Source organism: Buteo buteo, chromosome 12, assembly GCF_964188355.1.
Source record: "Buteo buteo chromosome 12, bButBut1.hap1.1, whole genome shotgun sequence".
In the NCBI taxonomy this organism is placed as follows: Eukaryota; Metazoa; Chordata; class Aves; order Accipitriformes; family Accipitridae; genus Buteo; species Buteo buteo.
Window position 1 is genome coordinate 27,112,269 of NC_134182.1, and position 12,363 is coordinate 27,124,631.

A 12,363-nucleotide genomic window follows, 5' to 3' on the forward strand; every position below is an offset into this window, starting at 1 on the left:
CGGGTCCACAACATAATAGCAAATCTCTCATGAGCTCAGATAACAGCATATTCTGTCTACTTCTAAGTACCTTACGGTTTCTTGGTTTCATTTTGTAGTTGTGAGAAATCATGACTGAAATAAAAGGTGCCAGTGAATGTACCGAGCCGTGTCAAAGCAGCTCAGGCTTGGGTCACTTCAAAGTCCTTGACAGGGAGAACCAGAGGTTTTCCCTTTAAAACCAGTCATGAGATGAACACCCTAGAACTTGGGGCAGATGTGTTCTTTGCACTTTCTGAAAAAAACCCAAAAAACAAACCAAACCCCCCCCAAACAAACCCCCAAAACCCAACACCCCCTCCCCCCCCTTTTAGTTTTGGGCATGTTTCTGAAAGCAACCAATGTTCACATGACTTATTTAGCCAGCCAGAAGCATTTCAGTAGGAGGCTGTGGCGGTGCGTGAGAGCCAAGGAGTGCATGACGGGCTGCTCTGGGAAAGAAGGGGCCTGATGGTGACTTGATGAATAAGTCGTTCAAGGCACACCTTCACTGAAAGGCCATACGCTGCTCCCCTCCCAGCTGCTTCTCACGAACCATTTTATTGCTTCAACATGGGTAACTGCCAAACAGAGGAGCTGGGAAATCGGCTCTCTGCATAGAGCGGCGATCGATTGTGGGAAGAGGGCTGGGTTTAATGGGGAGAGCAGAGCTTTACAGGAATCCCGCGCGTTTTGTGGGGGTCTCTTGATTTTTGCATGAAGCCTGCATCACGCAGCAAAGTTGCTGACTTAAACAAAAGTGCTTGATTTCTTCCTGACTCGAGGTCTGGAGCTTCTGCCAATAGAAGGAAGCGTGGAGTCAGTCTTTCAGCTCTAGTAATTGCTTGCTGATGGTGTTTGGTAAAACTAGGGGACATTCAGGGGCTGAATTCTGTCGGGAATGCTGAACCCCGTGTAGGGTGTACGGCTAAACGTGGTAGTTCAAGTGCCGCCTTAGGCCCATCGGTCTGGATGATGGCATCAGTCTTGGCTGGCAGCTGTCACAGGTGTTTGGGCACACAGGACAGGACCCTGTTCTGCTGAGGACAGCTCCTCATCCACTTACTGCATCGGCTCGTTTTCCTGCATTGATTTGCCCGGGGTGTGCTTTTTTAAGACGGTGAAATGAACTTAATCGGGCTTCTATTAGTTTTGAGTCTTCTCCCCAGCAAGCTGTTGGATACAGTTTTAGAGAAGTAATGGTGACAAGCCTTTGCTGGTGTGGTATTTTTTCACCTGTGTGGTGGAGAGAATACTTAAATTGGTAGGAGAGAGTCACCAAAAGCCTGGGCCTGTTGCACGTGTTGCCAATGTTTTTGCGGTTCAGCTTGTCAGGTTGCTGTTTGTCCAAGTACGTTTCAGAGCTGGATACTCAGAAGCCGTCTGGACGTGGTGCTGGGCAGGCTGCTCTAGGTGAGCCTGCTTGAGCAGGGGCTTGGACCAGATGACCTCCAGTGATTCTGGAAGGCCGCCTGCTTCCAGAAGAGAACTTCTGGAAGTTCTCTTCCTTGTGATTCTGTGATTCTAGAATTTGTGCTGGGAGGGGCAGGCACCGGGGCGATGGCACACCGGTGTGGTATGCTGGAAATGTCAGCTGCTGTCTCCCTCTCTTAGGAAGGCTGCGCGTGTGTTCTGTGCTGAGACACTTAGCACCTATGTCTGTCTGTCCAGGTACGCCAAGCAATGTAAAAAGAGCGTAAGTTCAGAAGGGACTTTAGGAACTTTTGCTAGCTTAGCCACGTTAGACGGGGGCTGCGACTCTTGAATGAAAGTATGGTCGTGTTAGAGAATAACCATAGGAGGTGGCTGGGTAAACTGGCTCCAGTGTCAAATTCTGAGCTGTGTTGGTTTTGTTTGTGTTTTCCTTTGAAGGGAAGTCAAATCTATGGTCTTAGCTGTTGGGGGTTGTTGGGCTAGAGAGCTGAAATTCTTCCTTCTCCTTGCCTTCTGCTGTAGGTTTGGGCTTGTGGAGCATCCGCACAAACTCTGCAAGAGAATCTGTAGGCTGCGCTTGAGTGAAATAAGCCTGGCTGTGGAGTTCCGATACAGACTGTCTCTGTTATGCTAGTGGCTTTTTAGACTAGAACTTAGGCTTTGGATGAAATGTAGGGTGGTTGCCTAAAGCATCGGGGCGGGGGGGGTGTTTCTGCCTAAGTGGGAAAGAAATGACCCGGTGGTACTCACAAAGTCACCTGCTAACTCACTCACTAAATCCTCTTTCGGCTGGAGTAAAATATGGCAAAGCGCAAATTCACTGAACCCGACTACTAAGGTGCAGAAAGTGTCTTTTCCATCCACTGCTCCTCCAGCGCTTGTGAGCTGCCTCCTGCTTTTCTGGGGAAAATGTCATTGAACCAGTCGTTAATAATAATTCAAAAAATTCTGTCATTGTCATCTTTAGCTGTTATTCAACAAAGTGGATGCTGGTTTCTCAAAAGGACTTAGTTTTTCTTCCATTTCTTCTTCTTTGGCTTCTTCCCACTCTGTGTCCTGTTTCCTTGGAAAATGTGACCTGAATCGTGTCGCACGCTGTTGTCCGTTCTCTGATCACCAGGTAGCACTTCCCTGAAATCGCTTTAGCTTCCACATCTGGCTGAATGAAAGAATGATGCCTGTCAGCTGCAGCCTTTCTCAGTGAGACAGTGAGTCTCTACGCGCACGAGGGAGTTAAAAGTTGACTGACTGTGTCTCGGGTGGTGTCCTTTCTAAAAGGAAAGGGTTCTGCAGCTCTCCTTGCAAATTGTGTGTGTAGTTTCACACGTGTATGAGCTAGCGTAACGGCTTACTGCCACAAAATGGAGACGGACGAATTCCCTCTCCTTCTTCCCAACGCACTGTCCTGCCTCCTTCCTTGTGCCAACTTTCATGCTTGCCAGTTCTCTCTGCCAGCCAGTTTAACTCTCTAAGCTGGTGGAAAACTATCTACTTTTCTGGGTTCGTTTCCCATCTGCTTAGGCAGTTAACCTGGCTCGTAAAGTGCTCTAAAAAGTGCTCAAGTCAGTGCAAGGTAAGCCGCAGGAATACAGCAGTAGAACAAAGGAGCAGATGGAGAGATGGGAGGCGGCAGCAAGGCCTCTCTTCCGGCGGCAGTGAAGGCAACGTGTTTTGTGAAACCGTATCTTCAGCTGCGACTGAGCGTATTTTTAGCTTTTTCTTCAGTAAGCCTGTAACATTGTTGGCCTTTGATTTTCCTGGACTACCGTCAGTCAGAACTGACATCGCAGAACTCTGACTTGGCTGTATGTGATTCCACTTGAACATGTAATTTCTCTTTTTTTTTTCCCCCTGGGGATTTTTAATCCAGAAATCTGTCATCAGTCTATGACTTGTGGCATGTTCCTTTCTTTGGAAACAGTTCATGGTGTTTAGAGGTCATAAGTAGCAAGGGTGAAGAAGAACGGTAATTTTGGCAACTTGTGCACAGACCACTTTGGTGTAGCATACAGCGGGGAGGTTGGATTCTGGCTTCCTCCTGAACATGGAGTAGGCCTGTGGCGTTTTACACTGATCTGTTTTCTACCAGACAGAAGGAGGAATGTGACTGTAGTTGTTGTTTTCAAAGAGAGCAGAAATGCAGTTAGTGTTGGATATCGCTCTTAAAGGAGAGGCTTCACGCCTTTAACCTAGTTCTATCTAACTATTTTCCCACTGTGTGGATTTGCCAGTAATCCTTGGTTCAACTTAGCAGAATGATGCAAGTAAAACGTCCTGATAGCCAGGTCACTGTATATACAGTTCAGGCTTTATTGTGGAGTTTATTTTCCTAGTTCCATATTACCAAGCCAGATGTCTAGGAACAAAATGTTTCAAACGGCCATTGGCGTACTGGCGGAAACCTGGGCATGCCTGATGGTCTAGCGTTTTCATGTGCTTTTCTATGCAGTTAATAACTGCAGCGGAATTAAATTTAAAGTTCCATGAATGGTCCGGGCGTGGGAGTGTTACGTACTTGATGGTTCTTAGCGGTGGTATGGGCCTGATAAGCACATTTGTTGTGTACTGTAGGCAGGAGTACACTGTGTCAAGGTGTGAGCTTTCCACCAGAGAAGAATTCTTTCTGATTTGGTGGGGAGTTTGGGGTGGCGAGTGGTTTGTTTTTACGCTCAACTCTCCCCAGTAGAGTATCTTAAAATTTGATGTGCAATTTGGCCACGCCAAGTTCTGTGCTCTTGGCCTGTCCAGGTAGGCAGTGGCAAAGGCAGGGTGACGCAGGGTGACTCTTGTTCTTCCTCTTCTGAAATTTCTTCCCGTGATAATCTTCTCTGGTCATTCCTCCTTTCTTATTCAGCATCACGGTATTGCTGAAGGCACCTGTCAAAACAGCTGGACGTTGAAGGCCTTTGAGAGATGCTATTCACCAACCCAATAGATCTGTATTTGTATTTGGTATTATGGGTTACTCATAAAACATATGGATTAAATCATGACAATTAAACTGAGCCGGAAGGCTGGTCAAACTGTGGGGCTTTTTACTCTCTGGAGCCCCTGGATGCAGTGCAAAAGTTCATCCCGCTGTCCCTGTGAAAGGATGACAAGTACCAAAAAGCAAACGCGAGAAAACTACTGCAAATGAGTTGTCCCACTTGGAACTTGACCTGTGCTAGTTGTGAATGCTGGCAGGGCGGTCAGGCTGGCCGGCTGCAGCAGCGTCCTGCAATACTGGCTTTGCCATCGGCAGCCTTTTTTTCCGAAGGTTGACTTGCGCTTAGTGCGGGACCCTGGCTTACACTGCCTGTGTTTCACGCGCTCATTGTTTTCATGCTGGCAGAAGATACTGGAACATGTTCTCAGGTAGAGTGCTTGTGACCTGAAATATAGTAGATTCCAATGCCCAGGCTTTAGAGCATAACCTTTCTCCACAGAAGTACAATCTGTGTAAATGGTATTATTTATAAGCGTTTCCCTTTAATAACTTTGTGTTGCTCCCAGAGTCTGGTCTTCAGAACTAGCTGTAACCTCCTATGCCGTAAGGAAAATAGGTTATTAGTGCACGCTGGAAGAAGCAACCATAAAACTTTGCTTGCGGGAGAACATGTGTGCTACAGTTAATGCAATGGGCTTTGTGTGCCCATTGAAGTGGCTGGCTGTACTGGTTTGTGGCATAGGGTAAGGGTTCTGTTTGATGCCCGAGTTGGTCAGCATGTGTAACGCCCAGGAATAGCGAGCTACGTAGAATATCTTCCTTCTGAGACTCCATGGAGAAAGCAGTGCTATTTGAAGAGATGCTTGAACCTGTCTTGTCTTCCGGAGGCTTTTTCAATAACCCATAGAACTTGCAAAACGTAGTGAGCTGAAGTAGTTTGTATTTCCACGTGTGTGGAATATCTCTTATTTAGCCTCCTATTCAATCTTGTAAGTCACCTGAGCTTTTAAGTCCCCGTCCCCCGTCCCCCATCCCCCAAAAAAATCTATCTTGACATAGTGAAACGTGAACTGTCTGTGGAGCACTGATAGAGGTGTGGAAACTGAAAGGCCTCAAAGTTTTTGTACAATAGTGCAGAGATGTGATAAGGACTGGCAATAGGAAGGAAAGGACTGGAATAAGGAATATGGGGATTTAAGTGTAGAAAAGAATCCGTGTTTTAAGGTGCTGTGTTATGTTCAGGTGATAAGTGTATGGAAAACTACTTTCCAACTGATGAGCTATGAAAGTCTGTATCGCTTGTCATGCGGAAACATCAACGGTACATTTTCTGGAAGAGTTTGAGAGTGAAGGTAGTTAAGAACTTAGTATTCCTTAGAGTTCAAAATAAACACACAAGAAGTGAACAAGACACAAACGATGCCTGAAATCTACTAGAAGACAATTGGCAATAAATAATGAGGTACAAAATCAAGAGCAAGGACTAATGGAACCTCACACCTCTTACTGCAGCGCTAATTGAAATATGCTTTTTCTCGGATTGCATCTTACTACAGACTCGCATATCTGAGTAGACTTGAACTCGGTGTATTGTTTTTTTTTCCTGTTATTGACCTTATCAATACCCCTGTGTCGCTTTTTGTTGGTGATCTCATAGGCATTAGAAAAGTAAAAGGATTCTCCTTTTGCTCTGCTGTGAGATCAAAAACTGTCCCGAGTGCCATTTTTTGAAGGAAAAGAGCTACAGGAGCTGTCTAGGAGATTACTTGCGGCATACTGATGAAACTTCTGTCAATCTCAAAAAGCAAATCTCAGTTATGGCTGACATGAGTCTGTTTTTGCATTTTTTTCTTTATTTACAGTGAAGAATGCGAGACCTATCAGCTCAGGTAACGAGCAGTCTGCTGCAGTTTCCAGAGGTGACTACTGAGGCACTTGGGGAAGATGAGAAACCCCTAGGTTCTGTGCTGAGCGGGAAGTTTTCTGGAGGTGAGCGTTCTCCTTTAAATTTGGTCTCGGTCTGAAGTTCTTATTGCCTGGAGGTTACCTGAAGCACAGGGTCACAGTATCGACTGTGTCAGGCTGGTGCTGTTGTTAAGATGCATCAGGTTTCGAGAGAACAGGAAGGAAGTTTTAACTATTAAAAATGCTAATATTAAAACCTTAAAACTAGTATAGTTAAACTTTGAAATTACAGCAACCTTCACCAGTCTTGTGCTATTAAAATAATTTAGTTAAGCATGCTGAGTCAGCGGGCCTTCCTCAATGTTGTGGTCACTCAATTGTTAATTAAATAAAAGGCAGTTTTCAAAAAAGTGATAGTGTTGTTTTGGGCCCTATTTATTTGTACCAGCTCAAGCTCTATGACCATCATAACACCACATGCGGAACTAGTTCTTCTACAACGTTACAGAGGCACCCCCCTCCCGCCGCCCCCCCCCCCCCCCGCTTTTTCTTTTCCTAGTCTGAATACAAACAGCAAAGGAAGAGGATAACACTGTTAAGCGCTGCAGCCATATTTCCAACGTATTTAACAGGGTGCAGATGAGTACCCAGGGAGAGCTGCTGAAAGTGGCTAAGCAGATTAGGTAGTTGACTTTCTAGGTGATCCGCAAGTAGAGCTAGCTGGGTGCCTACCTGGTTGTCTAGGCTCTGTTAGACCAGGTGGAATCCATCTACCTGACTGAAAGTGCAGTAATTGAGTTAATACTTCCTCCGAGTTTGTTCAGTGAAACAAAATGTGTTAAATTCTTTCTGTCGTCAGCCCGTGTAAAAGATCAGATGTACTCATGCAGTGCCCATTTGACGATAATTTCTTGCTGCCGTCCAAATCCCTGCCCCAAGTAGGCGTGTGTCAAGTAAAATTAATAAACTAGAAATGAATTGGTTTAGATTTGTTATCTTTGAAGTGTGCTTTAAGACTTGTATTCCCGTATGTATTTAGACGATTTCTAGCCAAAACAAGCCGAATATGGGATGAAGTCTCTAGATCAATATGTTGTCATCTTCATCCCAAGCAGTCCAAATCCTTCAGTGCGGGAATGACAAGTAGAAATGCAAAATAATAAGGTTGTTAATATTAAGAGGTAGTGCTGGAGGATCTCCATGGGTGATTTTGAATAATTGACCACAACTAGGGAAGTCGGTCTTCCCTTTTGGGTACTTTTAGTGAAGGAAAGGGGCAGTGGCTGTGATTTTTCAGTTGTTTTCAGTCTTGTATTGGAAATTTGCTTTAGTCAGCTTTCTTTTCTCTTACAGGGAGAAATGGCTTGGCATGGCTGGCGTGTGGTCCTCAACTGGAGGTAGTGAGCTCTGTGACGGGAGAGCGGCGCTCTGCTTACCGTTTCCGTGGAGTAAAGAAACAGCCTCCCACCATTCGTGTGGTAAAGGATTTTTCCTGGCAGAAGAGAACGGGACTGCTGGTTGGGTTGGAAGAAGCAGAGGGAAGTGTTCTCTGTCTGTACGACCTTGGAATATCGAGAGTGGTTAAAGCAGTTGTTCTCCCAGGAAGGGTACGTACACTTTAATCGGAGGAACGAAGCTTTTGCGTTGTCAGGTGCTGCGTAATCCTGTTTCAGGAGAAGCTTTGGAGCGTCTCTTTGTAGGCGGTATTTTTTCTATCTTGCATTAGTGCAGACTGCCACTTCAGAGTATCCAGTCAAGAGAGCCTTGGTGCAAACTCTTGGGCTTAACAGTACCGTTATCTTTTGAGCTTACTGATTGTAAAACAAGTTTTCTGGGTTTATGGTAGAGCACATAGTTACCTAATTCTCCACTGCCACAAAAAGGCATTGAGAACTATCTTTTATTGGCCAGAGTGAAAAAGGAAAAAAACCCCCGCTGTTCCCAGTGTCTGTAACATACATTTCCGAAATGCTTGATTTCTATGTATGTTAGAAATACTGTCTTTAAAATATCTGAAACTTCCATAGTTGTGCTGTAAATGACTTAGACACATTCCCCTGAATCTCAGACTAGCAAGCGGGTGGCTTTAGAGCAGAACAGATTTTTATGTTGACTTAGGATAGGAAAGAAGAGCCGTTAGGGAGTTACCTGACGGATTGTTGAACGATTGACTTTCAACCTGCAGTCCTTGAATCGCTGCTTATTGAATATTGTGTTTGTGTAGATGGGAGAGGCTGGTGGAATGTTACTCATTTTTTTCTGTCTTCTGTAACCCAGGAAGTCCAATGATGTAATGTCCCCTAGTCTCATTATCTTAATGTAAACAAGAATCAGTGCAAGTTAATAGAACATCAAGATTGACTATATTGGTTTTTTCTTGATATAACTGGAAACAATGCTTTGCTTTTAAGTCTTATGGTCCTCTGCATTTACTTTCTTGTTTCTGATGTGCTAATTCCGGCTTCACTTTTGAATGATTTCTGTTCAGCTTGTCAAACAGCTTAAATGCTAGCTTGCAGTTTTCCTGTAGGTAACTGCTATAGAACCCATAACTAATCACGGAGGACCCAGCGTGAGCACTCGGCACCTACATCAGAGTCTGCGATGGCTCTTTGGAGTGGCAGCAGTGGCTACAGATGTTGGTCACCTACTTCTGGTGGACCTTTGTTTGGATGATTTCTCTTGCAGTCAGAATGAAATACAAGCATCGGGTAAGCCTGCAGTTTTTAAACTTGAATTTGAGAGTAGGAAAACTTGTGTATAAACAACATGCATCCCACTTGGAAGACACTAGTGTGCAGGCATTTCTGACTGCTGGTTACAGATGGCGGTTTGCCTTGGTATAGTCCCGACCTGATTAAAAATGGGAGTGGCTTAATACTCCTTCTAATGTTATAAATGCCCCCCTGCCACCAAGATCCGTACATCACTATGATGCTTGCCAGTGAGGTGTAGGAATTTTACCACGTGAGTCAGTGCAGCTGCCTGAGAGGAAGTTGTGTCAGAGGCGCCCTATTTCTTGGGAATGTTCTTCTGCTTCTGTGGGTTGACTTGGGGCAAATTTTAGGCTTGCTTGTTAAAATGAATCCGACTTGTCAAAAATCGTGCATTTGGATGACTGAAATCTCTAATTTGCATATTTGGGTTGCATACGCTGTTTTGGCTATTACAAGAGTGGCTTCAGGAGTTGGTGTCGCTTCAGCCAGCTTCATCGTGAGGCCCAAACGCGTGATTTATAGAGCCCAGGAAGAATTTGTCTACGAAGGTTACGCTCTTACCTGGTTTTTATTTACGAGTGAGAATACCTGTCCGATCGGAGAGTTCTTCTGTTCTTTGGAAACATACAAAAGAAAGCGTTGCATAAATGGGTATTTTGCCCCGGACGGTAGAATTGGATGAGACGTGTTGTCACGTCAGTGTTCAACATGCAGCCTAAATGGCCTGACACATTAACTCATGGCGTGGTTTTGTGTGTGTAGGTCTAGAAGTTGTCACTAGAATTCCTGCTGAAGTTCCACAAAGAAGAGAAGCTGTGACCAGAGAAGGGAGACATCTCTGCTTTCAACTACAAAATCCTTCAGGAACAGCAATATCAACCCTGTACTACATAAGCAGAAGCAATCAGCTTGTTGTGGGTTTTTCAGATGGCTGCCTGTCACTGTGGAATATGAAAACTTTGAAGAGGGAGTAAGTAGGCCTTTACAGCTGGCCATGCCCGGAGGTGCAGGGGTCTCAATTGTTTGCTTACGGAAGCATGTTCATGAAAGAGAACATTTTAGGGAGTGAAATTTTGGGTATAATCTTGGGATGTTTAGAAATCCTCTTCTGAAATAACTATTAAAAGTCATACATGGATTAAGTGGACCGCCTTCTCCCCAGTGGACTAGGATTGTTTTCCTCCTTGTGCCTGTGGCTCGAGGGATTGTGGAAAGCATGCTTCTTGGGGTTACGTCAAGCAGTTTAGGATGCGATGGAGCTCATTTTTCTAAGACGCTTTGTCCGATCAGTAGTGTTCAGTGAAGCCAGGAAACGTGTGTGTTTTGATGAACCAGATTTTAGGAATGATTTTTCAGAACCAGCTACTGCAATTAGGGCATACATTGAGAAGCTTACGTATGTTAATAATGTGGGTTTGGGGATAATATTCTTTAAAGCGCCCAGGATGAAACTAGTGAGACACGAAAAATCAATAGCTGATCCGTGCCTGAAAAGATATTCTTTCCTACATGTCAGCCTTGTCCAAAATAGGGGACTGACCCATTCCAAGGCAACGTTGCGTGTGAATGAAAATTTGCTTGGAACACTTGGAGATGAGGATAAGGGGCATGTAAATCTATAAGCAATAGAAAAATTAAGAGACGATTTTATATCTGCCAAAGGGCAATCACACGTGAAATATGTGACCAAATTCAGATAGGGATTGGCTTAAGCAAACCTGCAGTGACTCACCAGAAACTGTTGGATGCATAAATAGACAGTGGAGGACTAACTGGGTGGCAAGAATAGATTGTGAAGGTACACGTAAGGTTCAGAAGTCTGGAGGAAAAATGCTTTACGTAGCATCCGAGTAAAGAAATGAGAAAGTACTTGTGTTTGGCCCTGTCTTAAATTTGTTCAGAAGGTAGGCTGCATTTTAAGTTCAATATTGAAGTCGGCTGGAACAGGAGGAACAATCTTTTGCCTGGCAGGTGAAGTAATCATTTATGTTCTTCCTCCCTAGGCAGAGGAGGATATAAACCCAGGTTATTGCATTTGATGGACAGTAATTTCCTCAGCTCTTGACTGCTGCATAAAAAGTAGTCGCTTCCCTGACTCACTTGTCTGAGATGGAAGTGTGACCTTCTGTACTTTGGGGATAAGCACGGAAGGATAAGCTTTTTTCTCAGAAGATGCTTCTACCCTTCTACAAACAGTTAGGGCTCATCGTAGGCTCACAGGTTTTTATTTTTCTCTCTTTTCCCCTTTTCCTTTTTTTTTTTTCATTTTTTCTTTCTTTTTTTTTTTTTTTTTTCCCAACCACGTAGGCACCACTCTCAGCTTGAAGGAGGAAGGATTCCTGTCTATGCTGTTACTTTTCAGGAGCCTGAGAATGATCCTCGCAATTGTTGCTACTTGTGGGCTGTTCAGTCTACACAAGAAAGGTGAATAAAAAGTTACTATAAGCCACTGAATGCATTTAAATTTTTTTGTATCTTTGTTCACATACCGTTGATACATGTATATTTGTTTTGTTTATGTAGCCGTGCAGGAGATTCTCTCAGGTGTGGAAGGTGTTAAGCTTACACTGCAATTTTTACAGGATTTAACAGATGTGAAGAGGGACCTACTAGTGCCTACCTTCTGAAAGAAGGCAAAGCAACAGTGGCTGTATCTTTGTGCTTGCATTCTTAAACGATTTCCTTTGTTTCTTGAGGACTGCTTCACGATTTGTTTGGTACTCGCACCATGGTATGAAAATACCATTCAAAGTAGTTGGGGCTGCAGATCTCGAGCGCTAAACGTGCCAATATGACAGCCGGCTGCCCCTAAAGGAGGGAGGTGACAGTATTGCGGATTACCTTGTGCCAACTTGCACGGTCTTTGGAGCCTTTGTGAGCCAGGCCAGCTCACCTGGCAGAGACCGATCCCTGTTGAGCAGCAAAGTCAATGGTTTCCTGCTGGGCTAATGACCCGAATCAGTATGTGGAAGGGTGCAGCGTGTGTATGCAAGAGAGGGGCTGGAACTTTGGTGGGAAGGGAAGGGAAGGGGAGAAAGATCTCTCTCTTTCAGCATCAGCAAGCTATTTAATCAGCTCAGCCGTTCACAGTGTGGCAGTCTTTTTAAGTTTGACTTTAAAGCAACAATTTGTAGTCCGTACAACATATTAAAGTTTTCAAATTGTATGGTTAGCATTTGCCCCTGAAGCTGTTAGTGTCCAAATGTCCTCCTTTGTGTTGTAGCGGCTGCACGTGACCAGTTATCTGATGGTTTGGGAAGTGGTGTTTTTCTTTTCAGCAAGAAAACATCAGTCTAGATCTAATAAAATGATAACAAGGCCTCTAAAGCAGCTTTGTAATCAAATGTCCTAATTTCTACC

General features: G+C 44.4%; 1 pseudogene; it reads left to right on the forward strand.

Moving 5' to 3' along the window:
• The window catches only part of LOC142038101 (protein ELYS-like), a 53,999-nt pseudogene that overhangs the window by 7,934 nt on the left and 33,702 nt on the right, over positions 1-12,363 (forward strand).